Source organism: Schistocerca nitens, chromosome 5, assembly GCF_023898315.1.
Source record: "Schistocerca nitens isolate TAMUIC-IGC-003100 chromosome 5, iqSchNite1.1, whole genome shotgun sequence".
NCBI classification, from domain to species: Eukaryota; Metazoa; Arthropoda; class Insecta; order Orthoptera; family Acrididae; genus Schistocerca; species Schistocerca nitens.
In genome coordinates this window covers 456,419,787-456,433,391 of record NC_064618.1, presented here as the reverse complement: position 1 = coordinate 456,433,391, position 13,605 = coordinate 456,419,787, and the positions used below count along the sequence as shown (strand labels likewise).

Genomic DNA, 13,605 nt, shown 5'->3' with positions numbered 1-13,605 from the left:
CATGCCAGGTTCTGCCAAAAGAAGAAATGTGGCCTATCACAGTATTGTGACATTGCTGCTGGCATTGATTGGCTGTCATGTAAATATGGCATTGATGAGTGGAGTAGGGTTATACTCAATACTGTTCACAATCTCAGTGACCCCATATGACTAGTGCCCAAGAGGACAGATACATTCTTACGTTGGCTATCAGCATAGTACAGCCATGCCACGATAGTGATGCATCCAGCAACAACACTGGACACAGGAGTGGCATCACATCATCTTTTCAGACGTATCCCAGTTCTGCATACAGCATTATGATGGATGTATCAGTGTGTTGAGGTCCTGAGGAAAGAGAAAATTGCTAGATTGTATTTGTCATCATCATATGGGCCAAGTACCTGATGGGGTGCACAGCACGATTAGCTCCTGTTTAAGGATAAGGATAAGCACCATCATTCTGGCCACAGACAGGCCATCAGGACCGATCAACTGCTGTGTTGTCCTCTGTCAAGGGCATCATTTGGATGTAATGTAGTATGGAGGGGGCGGGGAGGGTGGGGGTCAGCACCCATTCAGCTCTGGTTTGCATAGCCAGTCATTTCAACAGGAACCATAATATTTCTAACATTTTAAGGCTGGTGGCTGTACCCTGTCTTTGAGGTATCACTGTTGTTTTCTTTCAACAAGATAGTGTAACACTACATGTTGCCCATGCTGTGCTGACCTACCCAATACCGAGAATTAACTAATTAATTTATTTATTTGTTGCAAGAACTTTATAGTACACCATGTGGATACTGTGATGGACCATATATTTCATACTGACCATTTAACAACAATAGTTGCAATAATAAATTCATATTTAATCAATCATTCAATCACATTTTATTCGTTTTTACAATGTATTAGGCTGCTACATAATTTCGTAGCATTTTTATGTAAGTATAATACACAAAACAGATACACATAAAGGAGACTTTCATCATCAGTAATATAGTCTCCTTCAGTATTTACAACAGTCTGCAAATAGTGGGATAACTTTTTGATTCTGTGACTGTAGAAATCATGTGGTTTTGAGGTGAAGAACCTGTTGAGCCTTGTCCGAAGTGCATTTTCATCCGAAAGGAAGTTCCTTGAAGCTTGTTCAATAGAGAGTGGAAAAAGTGAAAATCTGAGGGTGCAAGATCAGGTGAATAATGTGGGTGCAGAATGACTTCCCAACTCAACTCCTGCATAGTGTTTTTTCTCAGTCTAGCAGAATGTGGGTAGACAGTATCTTGGAGTAGAACTACTTCAGTCTTCATGGCTGTTTTTCTTGGATTGCATCTGCAAGATGTCTGAGTTTTTGATAATAAATGTCACCAATTATGGTTACAACTCAGGAAAGCAATTCATACTATGCCAAACTGTCTCTGTTCCACCAAATGCATAATATTATCTTTTGTGGACGTGCGCAGGTCTTTGTATGGGGAGTTTATGCTTTGTTTGGGCTCAACCATTCCTTTCTTTTCCTTATTCTATCATAAAGACACCATTTCACATCACCAGTAATGATACACAATAGGAAAAGTTTATGTTCACAAGTCAATTGATGATGAGCAAGCAAAGATGCCTATATGACCACCCACTGATTTTTATGATTTTGGCTTATAGCATGTGGCACCCATACACCCAATTCTTTAATCTTCCCCATTTCCTGCAAATGTCTCATGATGGTGGAATGATCACAGTTCATCACATTAGCCAGTTCTCGAGTACATTGATGTAGGGCATGCTGAATTAATGCATTTAAACACTCTTCATCATACCTGGAAGGTCTTCCTGAATGTGCAGAGTCACTAACGTCAAAATAGTCCTCCCTAAAATAAGAAAACCATTTTCTTGCTATGCTCTGTCCAATGTCATTATCTCCATACAGAGTGAAAATGTTTTTTGCTGCTTCTCCTGCTGTCAACCCTCTATTGAACTCAAACAGAAGAATATGTCAGAAATTTTCTGATTTCTTCAGTTGGCACTTCATTTTCTAGTGTCCACAGCTCCGCCGTCTCCAAACAACAAAATGACAAGATGTAAACTCAGATAACAACAATGAACTACGAATAAAAATAATAATATGTAAACTCAAATAACAACAGTGAATTACAAATAAAAATGACAATGGATAAATAAACCCATAGCAGCTGGAATAGCAACAAGTAAAACAAAAACACTACAAACTTATGCGCCAACATAACAGTTTGGTAGTCTGATAATGGTATGAAGAATAACAGTTGTGCTAATGGTTTGTACAGCCTACAACTACTTAATCTAAGAGATATGAACTATGTAGAAAACTGAAGAAATGTAACTGAAAAATGATAAGAGAAAAGACTGGGTAGAAAATAGAAAGATATGTGGGTAAGCCACATTGCAGCCAACGGGAGTTCTGGCCTAGGAATGTATATCAGGCTACACCCCATGCCTGGTTGCTACATTCTATTACCATTCTGCTTTTATGTAGTGCTGCATGTGTTACTCAGTCTCTGAAGATATACAAAGGGTGTTCAAGTGTTGAGCTGGCTTTAACATTCTTAAGATCTTTCACCCTTTCAAACATTGTGTCATGGGTTGCCAAGAGATTGGCATGCTGCCACTCACCAATCACTACAGCTGATGAACTCTGGCCCAAAGTTGAAGCAGCATGGAATGACATACCCATATCTGTCATCCAATCTCAGTTTCACTTGATGTACAACCAGGTTAGAGCCATCATTGCTGCCAGAGTTCATGGATCAATGCTATAAGTTTTTGCATAATGTATAGCATCAAATAATCAATAAATTTGATCATGTATACTTTCTACTTACTGTATATGTACAGTAAGTAAAATTTTGCTATTTACTATGCTTTATGACATTGCAGTTTTAATGGTTATCAGTGTATCAACAAAATTATGTTCCATTGGTATGTGTTGCACTGTAAGTTGAATGGCAGATGTTATGAAGAGCATCTGCATATCTGTCTTAGGTTGGTAACATCTGTTGCAAACAATGATTACATTCTAATAGGATGACAAACTCTAAATTTATTATTATTATACAGTATGATTCCTTCAATTCCCTCCATGTCTAATGTGGGTTCAAAAATGGTTCAAATGGCTCTGAGCACTATGGGACTTAACATCTATGGTCATCAACCCCTAGAACTTAGAACTACTTAAACCTAACTAACCTAAAGACATCACACAACACCCAGTCATCATGAGGCAGAGAAAATCCCTGACCCCGCCGGGAATCGAACCCGGGCGCGGGAAGCGAGAACACTACTGCACGACCACGAGCTGGGAACTCTGATGTGGGTTACAGGGAAGATGGGTGTAAAGAAAGTGGCAAGGTAGGAAACCAGTGTATGTATGCTGTAAACAGAGTCTAGATATCAGGAACACCATTAAGCTGTTTCTTAGCTATTGCAATGAATGCTATTGATGGGTTAAGTTCTCAAAAGATGACTTACTGACTTATTTCATGTTGTTCCTGTTGGATCATAGGGCAGCAGTAAAGACCTTCCATCTGGTTCTGTTGGCAGCCAAACATTTCACTTCACTCCAAGTTTTACCAGCTTTCAGAGCTTCTTCTTCCACCGTTCTTTCCCATATCTTTTTCGGGCGGCCACGTCTACATGTTCCTTGTGGGTTCCAATCCAGTGCTGCCTTTTCAACAGCTCCTTGTTCATGTATTTTATGACCAATCCACCTCCATTTTCTTTCCTTTATTTCTTCACAGATTGGTCGCTGGTTTGTCATCTCCCACAATTCATCATTTTATATAACATCTGGCCACCTCACATTTATAATTTGCTGAAGAGGCTGGTTGCAGCTGGTTTACAATCATTTTTGTTACCTTCCATGTTTTGCAACTATACAGGAGGACTGACTTTACATTCCTACTTAACAAGCACAGCTTGGTTCGTCTCGAGATGTTCTTATTATGCCAGACAGGATACAGTTGTACAAAGGCACCATTTGCCTTCTGTATCCAACTCTTTACATCCTCCTCAGCCCCTCCATCTTTACAGATGGTACTCCCTAGATATACAAACGAGTCTACTTGTTCCAATTCCTTTCCATACACTATTAGCTTTGCTTGTTTTTCAGATCGCATTCTCATTTCCTTAGTTTTCTGAACATTTATTTTAAGTTCTGCAATTTCTGCTTCCTCTTACAGTCTTTCCAACTTTTCTTCCATGCCATGCAATCTTTGGGAGAGCAGACAGATATCGTCAACAAAGTCAAGGTCTTCAAGCCTGTCTTGCATTCCCCATTGAGTATCTCTTCTCCTACCATCAACAACTCTTTTAATTACGCTGTCCAGTACCAACAAGAACAAAGTAGATGAGAGAATACATCCCTGCCCCATCCCAGCATTTGTTTGGATGCATTCAGTAAGTTTCCCATTGTGTAGCACCCTACATTCATATTCATCATACATGGCTTTAATAATATTTATTATCTTTGATGTTATTCCATATTCTTCCAAGATATGCCACAAAACTCCCCTATTAAGAGAGTCAAATGCCTTTTAAAAAATCAATAAATGTAAAATAGAGTGTGTTCTGCCATTCTGCACTCTGCTCAACTATTATACGCAGTGTGTCGATGAGATCGACACAACTTCTGTGCTCTCTAAACCCAGCTTGCTCTTTTCTCAGCCATGCCTCGACTGAGTCCTTGATATGATTCAGCATCAATATACAGAGTATTTTACTTGGTACAGATAGGAGGATGATGCCTTGCCAGTTATTACAGTTGGTAGTATCCTCTTTCTTTGGCAACTTAATAATTATCCCTTCTTTCCAATCCTTTGGTATTTTCTCTTCTGACCATATCTTCTCAAACAATGGATGGAGTAGATTTATGGCGGTGTCAGTGTCTGCTTTTAGCACCTCAGGTGCAATATTATCCATTCCTGGAGCCTTCCCATTCTTTATCTGTTTGAGATCTACTTTAATTTCAGTCTTAGTTGGTGTGTTTACATTGATTCTGTCACTGGCATCTGGAAAATTCCATTGCATTGCCTCTCCCTCTTTTCAGGTTGCTCTCTGTTTGAGACTTCAGAAAAAATGTTCTCTCCATCTTCTAAGTTGGTCTTCTTCTGTCATCAACAGTCGACCCTCCGTGCTTTTCACAGATCTGTTCTTGTTGAAACCATTTTTGGACAACATTCTAGTGATGCGGTACAGTTCTTTTGCACCACCCCTTGATGTGGCTGTCTCTGCTCTTCCATCTACTTTCTCTTATCATTCCTCACACTCCTCTTTATTTGAGAGTCAGTAGCTGCATACTCAGCTTGCATTCAAGTTTTCTGCTGTCTTGTTTTACTCATATTTAATTTTGCCTTAATCTTCTTCCTACAGCTGACCAAATTCCATGTACGCTCAGACATCCAATCTTTTTCAAATGGTTTTTAAAGCCAAGGACCTGTCTGCTCACATTGCAATAGATGTCCTTAATCTGAGTCCATGTATCATCAACACTATTGTCATCATTTTCCTGTGCTTCTTGGAGTGCCTCGTAGTGGTTCCTTAGCTCAATACAGAAAGCTTCTTGTGTTGCTGTTATTCCAAGTTTTCCCACATCATATTTTTTGTTCCATTGTTCAAACTTTCTATTTGTAGCCATGACTTTTAGTCTAAAATTTGCAACAATAAGGTGGTGATCACTGCCAACATCAGCCCCACGTTTATTTCTCATGTTCGTCAGCAAACTTCTAAATTTTTTGCTTAGCGCTGTATGATCAATTTGGTTTTCCGTTCCGTGATCAGTAACCTTATGGCAATTCTTGTGTGGGAATAATGTATCTCCAATCACCAAATCATGATTGGCACAGAAATTTGAAAACATATCCCCATTTTCATTCATTTCTCCTATACCATGGACTCCCTTTACTATTCTAGGCCTTCATTGTTCTTTCCAACTTTTGCATTTAGGTCTACCATAATAATCAAGATGTCTCTCTTACTAGTACTTTTAATGGTGTCACTTAAGGAGAGGCAAAACTCTTTTTTTCTGTTCAGTATCTGAGGTTTCTGTAGGAGCATAGCATTGGATGCCTGTGACATTTCGATTGTTTGTCTTAAAACGTGCTGTCAGTAGCCTTTCTGAAACCAGTTTTCATTCCATAAGGCTCTTTTTCACTCCTTTGTTTAACAAAAGTCCAACTCCATTTCTGTGCTCTGCATCCTCTCCAGTGGGTCCAGAGTATAAAAAGGTGTATCCATCTTGTGTTTGGATTTCTCCAAAATCTAGCCATCTCACATCACTAAGTTCAAGAATCTCCAACTTGTAACTCGTGATCTCCTTTGTAACCTGTTTCAGTTTGCTGGCTTCTCTCAATGTTCTAATATTCCAGAAACCTATTTTCGTTGTCCTTTTCATGCCAAAGGTCATCATATTTCAGTCCGTCTGGCTGTTCTTTTATGCCGTTTCTTTAATCATTTGTTTTTGGAAATGCTGGTGATTGCCCCACAGCTCCTGAGTCTGGTGGTGGGGCTGCCACCTAAGAGCCTGCAGATTTGCCCGATTTTCTTTTAAGGGTTTACTCCCCTAGGGCAGCTGGCTTCCCTATGCCTAAGAGTCCTCCCTATTATGATTTGAGATGGCAGGAAAAGGACAGGGTAAGGACATGCTATGCTGGCGGCAGGTTAACTACCATCAGCGTCACTCATGCTGGACTGGCCAAGGGGGAGGAGCCAGACAAAGTGTGTCCCACAATGGTCCACTGGTCCTTTTCACCTATCCCAAGTTCTCAAGAGATGAGACATGTGAATGAAATGGTTCTCAGTTCTGGCAAATGACAGGTGAACAAAACACCTGGTGAAGAACTGAAAAAGAAGACAAATGAAAATTCTAACAAAGTGTATAGAAGGAAAAAATGCAGTAAAACCTCTATGCCAACGAAAAGTGACAGCAACAATATATATGTGTAAGAGGTCAAGTCAACTTCAGCAAAGGAACAATGAAGAACACAAAACAGACCTTGGCCAGTCCATGGTTACATTTGATTTGATTTGATTTTTTTTGGTTTAGTTTTATCATATAGCACAAATTGCACAATTTATATTGGACAGGTCAAAGATAAGTTACAATAATACATAGTATTAGCAATTAAAATTAGGTACCTACTACAATTAATTTGTTACTTATTCAGAAATTCTCTGACAGAATAGAAACAGTGCTTTATTAGAAATGCCTTTAGTTTAGCTTTAAATATTGGATGAGTAGTATTTTTTATTTCCTCTGGTATCTTATTGTGTAGTATTACACCAATGTTAATTATGCTCCTCTGATAGGTGGTTGTTCTGTGATATTTTTGATGTATATTTGATTCCCTTCTGGTACTATAGTTGTGTACACTTTTTGTTCTGTAGCAGTTTGCCTGTTTTCAGGAGGTAGTCCCTAGTGAACAAGATAGTTTCATAAATGAATAAACTTGGTACATTTAGAACACCAAGCTCAGTAAAATGGGATTTACAGGACTCCATCTTTTTAAGGTCACAAATTATTCTTAAAGCTCTTTTTTGCATTCTAAACACGTTCACACTGTGAGTTGAGTATCCCCAGAAAATGATCCCAAATCAGATTAGTGAGTGGAACTGTGCATAGTATGCCTGCAGTACTGTTGTTTTGCTTGTTGTAGCCTTTAAAATTCTTAGGCCATAGCACACAGATGATAGTTTTGTACACAAGTTATTTATATGTGTGTCTCACTTTAAGTCTTGCTGAACCCAAAGACCCAAGAATTTTGTGACACATTTTCTAGGGGACCATTTTTTAATTGGGCTTGAATAGACATTTGATTAGTTGGAGGAATTAAATGAAAATTGACACACACAGTTTTTTCAGTATTTATAATGAGTTTGTTTTTTGTGAACCACTCAGAAAGTCTTTTCATAGAACTTTCTGCTGTGGACCACAAAGTTTCTGGACTGGATCCAGTGAGCAATATGCTGGTGTCATCGGCAAACAGGATAGTTTTTGTGGGACTCGTATATTCAACTAAGTCGTCCACATAAATCAAGAAGAGTAGTGGAGCTAAGATTGAGCCCTGTGGTACACCATATTTTATTGGTAATTCCCTAGAAAGAAAGGAGTTGTTTCTTGTTTTATTCATTTTGTTGAATTCATACTGAAGTGATACTTTCTGCCTGCATTTTTTTTTTTTTTTTTTTTTTTTTGGTATGAACACAGCCAGCTATGTGCTACACCTCTTACTCCTCGTCTTTCTAATTTTTTGAGCAGAATGTTATGGTCCAGGACGTCGAAGGCTTTTGATAGATCTAGAAAAATACCTGCAGCTAATTTATGTTGATCAAGGGATTTTAAAATGCAGCCTAAGAATTCGAAAATTGCTGTCTGTGTAGATTTAGACTTTCTAAAACCATGTTGTTGTACTGTAAGAGGTGCATATTTATTTATGAAACTTAAAAGCCTGTCATAGAAGAGTTTTTCTAGAATTTTTGAGAAGGTACTTAACTGTGACACGCGTCGGTAGTTTGATATTTTTTCAGAAGAACCTTTTTTTAGCAGTGGTGAAACTTTTGCTATTTTAAAAATATCTGGGAATACACCAGTTTTTAAAGAGAGGTTGAAAATTTTTGCCAAGGGGTTTGCTATGTGGTGAGCACATGCTTTTAATAATAAATCAGGTACTTCATCAAGACCACTTGACATTTTATTGCTTAATGATTTAATTTTACTTATAATTTCATTGGGGTTTGTTTCATACACATACATAAAAGCATTGAAGGTCACTGACTTGCTGGAGAAACTTGGGACTGGTCCTTGACAGTGTACTTGAATGAGGTCTTCAGCTAGTGAGGTGAAGTATTCATTGAATTTTTCTACAACTGAATTTGGTTCTGTGACTTTTGAGCCTTATAGTGTTAATGATACATTTTTTTCTTTGGCACTGAACTACAAGTTTCTTTCTTTGTAACTCTCCACGTGGATCTCATTTTGTTAGATGAGTTTCTTATCAAATTGTCATTCCACATAATTTTTGCCTCTTTGACTACTCTGCCATAGATTCTTTTGTAGGCTTTTGAATAATGTGCAAATTCTTGGGTTACTCTATATTTCTTACAAGAGTACTGCAGAAATCTGTTTCTCTCACTGGATATTTTTATGCCTTTAGTTACCCATTTCTTATTATTGTTAGGTTTTACTGTTTTTACTACTTTTGGAAATGCTACATTAAAATAGTGAAGAAAGATGCTCTGAAAACTCATGTACATGCTATCAACATTGTTCTGAGTGGCGATGCTTTCCCAGTTTTCCTTCGCCAGTAAGAGATTAAAAATTCTAATGTTATCTTCAGAAAAGCTTCTTTTTTCAACTACTTTTCCGGAACTGCTACTACTTGTTGGCATTTCTATACACAGCAGCTCTGCCTCATGATCACTATAACCCATGCTCAGTACTCTGCTTGTGAATCTGTAAGTTGTTTCTGAGATGAATATTTGGTCAATAATGGAATTTGTGCATTCTGTTAATCTTGTTGGACAGTGTATTGTGGGGATCATATTGAATGTGTTGGTCATATTTATCAAAGCATCTCTGCTGCTGTTGTCTTTTGAAAAATCAATATTGAAATCCCCCACAAAGCACTATCTTCATATTTAGTGTACTGATCTTGTTCAGCAGAACCTCTAGTTTATTCATGAAGATTGACAGGTTTCCACTTGGTGCTCTATATATGTTAATAACTATGAAATTAAGCTCTGGCAGTTTGGTAATGGAAATTTCAAAGTCTTTTTCAATTGAGTCAATATAACTTTTACTGACATCACAGAACATTATTTGTTCTTTCACAAAAATTAGCAGAGCCACCATGTTTGGAAAACTCTCGGCTAAAATGACTTGCTAATCTATATCCTGAGATTGAGGTTAATTTTACTTCGTCATTTTATAGCCAATGTCCAGTAATGCAAATTGTGTCTATGTTTAGTGCATACTGGAGTAGTGCTTCCAACATGGAAATTTTATTTGTGAGTGACTGAATGTTATGGTGTAGTATAGCAAAATCTGGGTACTTAGTAACTTTAGTTGAAATGGTTTCTGATTCTTTATCTAATGGCATTTCTAATACAGCACTTACCCTAAAAAAATTTCTGTATCTTTCTTGTGTGTGGCTTCTGTTTGCTGGTGGCAATCAGCAGGTGAGTTAACTTCTGGAGCTTGTATAAGTTTTGCTTCATCCACATCTGTCCTCTTTGGTTTAAACCATTTCATAATTTTCGTTTGGCTGATGACTTGATTGATTGTTTCTTGCCTAATTGGTTTAAACCACTTGGTAATTTGCATTTGGCCGATGGCACAGCTTGGAACTCATCTAAAGCACTTCTTAGTCTCCGTTTGTTTGTCACTTGAAACCTTCAATAGAAATTTGGAAAAGTCCATCCAATGGCCGTGGGTAATCCAATTTATTCGAATATCTTGATTACTAGGACTGATATTGCCATTATCAGGAATCATACAATTTTAATAGTGAGATAACAAATCAGCTACAACTGAAAAATGAGCCAAAACATTATGACCACTGCCTACAATGAAACTGAATGCCACCATATGGTGTTGCAAACATGTACCATGGTAAGGAAAGTATATAACTATAGCAGACACATGTGAGGGATCATTCGAGCAATGATATGGGCTGCAAATGGGAAAATTCACTGGCTTGATATTTTGACAGTGGGCAAACTGTTGTGATTCGTTGCCTGGGAAGGAGCATCTCAGAAATGGGGAAGCTGGTATAGACTGTTTATGTGCTACTGTCATGAGCATGTATGGAAAGTGGCTGAAGGGTACGGACCCTCAAGTAGGCTACAGGGTGTAGAATGTCCACGTCTCATCACAGAACATGGATGACAGAGAGTTGCCCACTCTGTAAAGCTGGACAGATAGCGATCTGTGTCAGATCTGGTGATGGTGTACCTGGCTGGTGTGGGCACAAGTGCTTTAGAGCACACTGTTTAGCAAGTATTATCAAATATGGGGTTCTGGATTAGATGATCCCTCTATGTTCCCAAGTTGATCCAACAACACTGTCAGTTACAATCTCAGTAGGCATGCAGTGTTTGAGATTGGACCATGAATCAGTTGAAACATGGTGCCCAGTCAAGAGAATCACATTTTTGTTACACCTGGTTGATAGTAGTGTCCAGATATGCCATCAACCGGGCAAACAGCTGCTCAAAACATGTACTGTGCTACAGAAACAGGCATGTAGGGGCAGCATTGTGCTGTGCACAACATTTGCCTGGGCTTTTCTGGAACCTTTGGTAGCAATTGCAGGCACCATGATAGCTGTAAATTATGTGACAATTATTGTGGCCATTTGCACCTCTTCATGCTTGATGTCTTTTCTGATTGTGAGGGCATCTTCTGGCAGGCTAACTGTCCATGTCACAAGACAAGAACCATGCTACAGTGATTTGAGGAATGTGATAGTGAACTAATGATGATGTTTTGGCCACCTAATTAGTCCAATCATAACCTGAAGGAACACATGCAGAATGCTGTCAGGTTACAGTTCTGTGCCCACAAACCTACGCAAAGACATATGGTGCTACGTACCTCCAGAAACCTACCAAGGACTTATTAAAACTATTCCATGCATTGATATAACACTAAGAACTGGATATATTTCAGCTGCCATACACAATTAGCCATTACAACTGCAACACTATGAAGGCAGTATGCAATGAAGTCAAATGGCCACTAAGTGTACTGGATACTTGGATATGCAGATGATTAGCATTTCAGTGCAACCACATAAAGCAGGAAGGAATAACACAATCTTCATTCTAACAGGTTGACCAAAATAAAAAGGCCCTATGTCTTATAAACAACATGCAGAGAATTCACGTGTTTATTGTTAATACAAAATACAGAGTAGTAAATTATTATAATGAAAAACAATGTATGGAACATTAAATAGGGCAATAATTCACAAAAGATGCTGAAAATGTTAATCAGAAACATTGATATAGAACTCAGCACATCTCAACATATTTCTGGCAACTTTTGCTAATTAATTTGGTGTGATTTACATAATCACACTGTGAATTTTTGATTTCAACTCTTCAATTGTATGCATGTTGGTACTGTAGACTTTACCCTTTAAGCCACCTCACAAATAAAATTCATGGGTAGACAGTTTGGTGATCTGGAAGGCCATAAATCTGTGGAACTGCTTGTTCTTCTCTGAAAGCTTCCTGAACATATGACATTGAAAACCATGACATATGCACTGTAGTGCCATCTCGATGGAAAAATGTGTACTCTTATTCTTCCTCCATTATCTGCACTATGAATATTTCAACATTTCTTTTATATACAAATGAGAGTTCACTATTGTGTTAAAGAAAATGGGGCGTACAATCCATCCCGTTTACCTGAAACTGCACACCAAATGCCCACTTTCAGATCATGCAGAGGCACCTGAAAGTATTCCCTAGGATAGCCTGTTGACCAATAGCATGTGTTTTGAGAGTTCACATACCCACTAATGTGAAGTAAAGATCTGGATCCAGATAACCATCAGCGACATGTGTGATTAACCATTCGCACTAGTGTTGTCATTGTGCGTAATCCATAATGCTTGCATCACTCGTACTTTGTATGCTTGTATATGTAATACCTTCAACATATTCTGGTATGATCATTGTTCAATTTTTAGGTAGGAGGGCAGATGTCTAGTTGATTTCCATGGACTTCTCACCATATTCTCGTGAACACATTCAGTATTTTCAACTTTCTCTATGCGGTTATATTTGGCATTAGTGACTGAACCTGTTGCTCTAAATTTAATGAGTAGTTTCTGCATAGTTCTTTTTTCAGCAGTAGTTGCCTCTGGAACTTCATCATTAAACTTTCATTTAACATTTTTAAAAATTTCAACAATCGACACTCTTTGTTCACTTGAAAAAGGCATTCTACAGAACTGTATTCACAACAAGCTTCAAACTGACTCTGAACAATTCAGCACTGGTTACCAAAGTGCAGCTCAACATCACATGACTTTACATGACCCTGCTTCTGACCCTAGCATTAAAAAGTAACAGTACTGAAATACCTTAAAATATCACATTGAGTATAACATGGGGCCTCTTTTATCTGTCCACCATGTATAAGGAAAGACTGCACAGTGGATTTAATAAAAGTACTCAAATAGCTTCAAATATCATGTTCAGTACAACATAGGGCCTCATTTATCTGTCTACCATGTATAAAGAAAGATTGTGTAGTGTGTTTATCATTCAGTAATTAGTTGTTCATGAGAATATCATGTTATGCTTCATGTGAGAAGGCAAAATGGCTACCAGAATGTGTTAGAATTTGACAGTGGCAAGATCGTAGCCTATCAAGACTACTATTTACCATTCTGCAGTATTCCTTTTCATGTTTGCTGGGAGACCACACTGTCATACAAACATGGAAATAATGAATTCAGGAGGATCATACTCAATGTCATCCCCATGTCACTATTGCCAGAGAGGTCAGGCAGATTTTCCAATCCACCCTTGAGAATCGTATTGCCACATCACTTACCTTGCATCAAGAAATGAGCTTATTTGCAGTAA

General features: G+C 38.2%; 1 protein-coding gene across 1 annotated transcript in view; it reads left to right on the top strand.

The window, feature by feature from the left end:
* LOC126260527 (protein ATP6V1FNB-like) overlaps positions 1-13,605 on the top strand; it is a 45,766-nt gene that overhangs the window by 4,927 nt on the left and 27,234 nt on the right. The gene's annotated exons all lie outside the window — the stretch shown is intronic.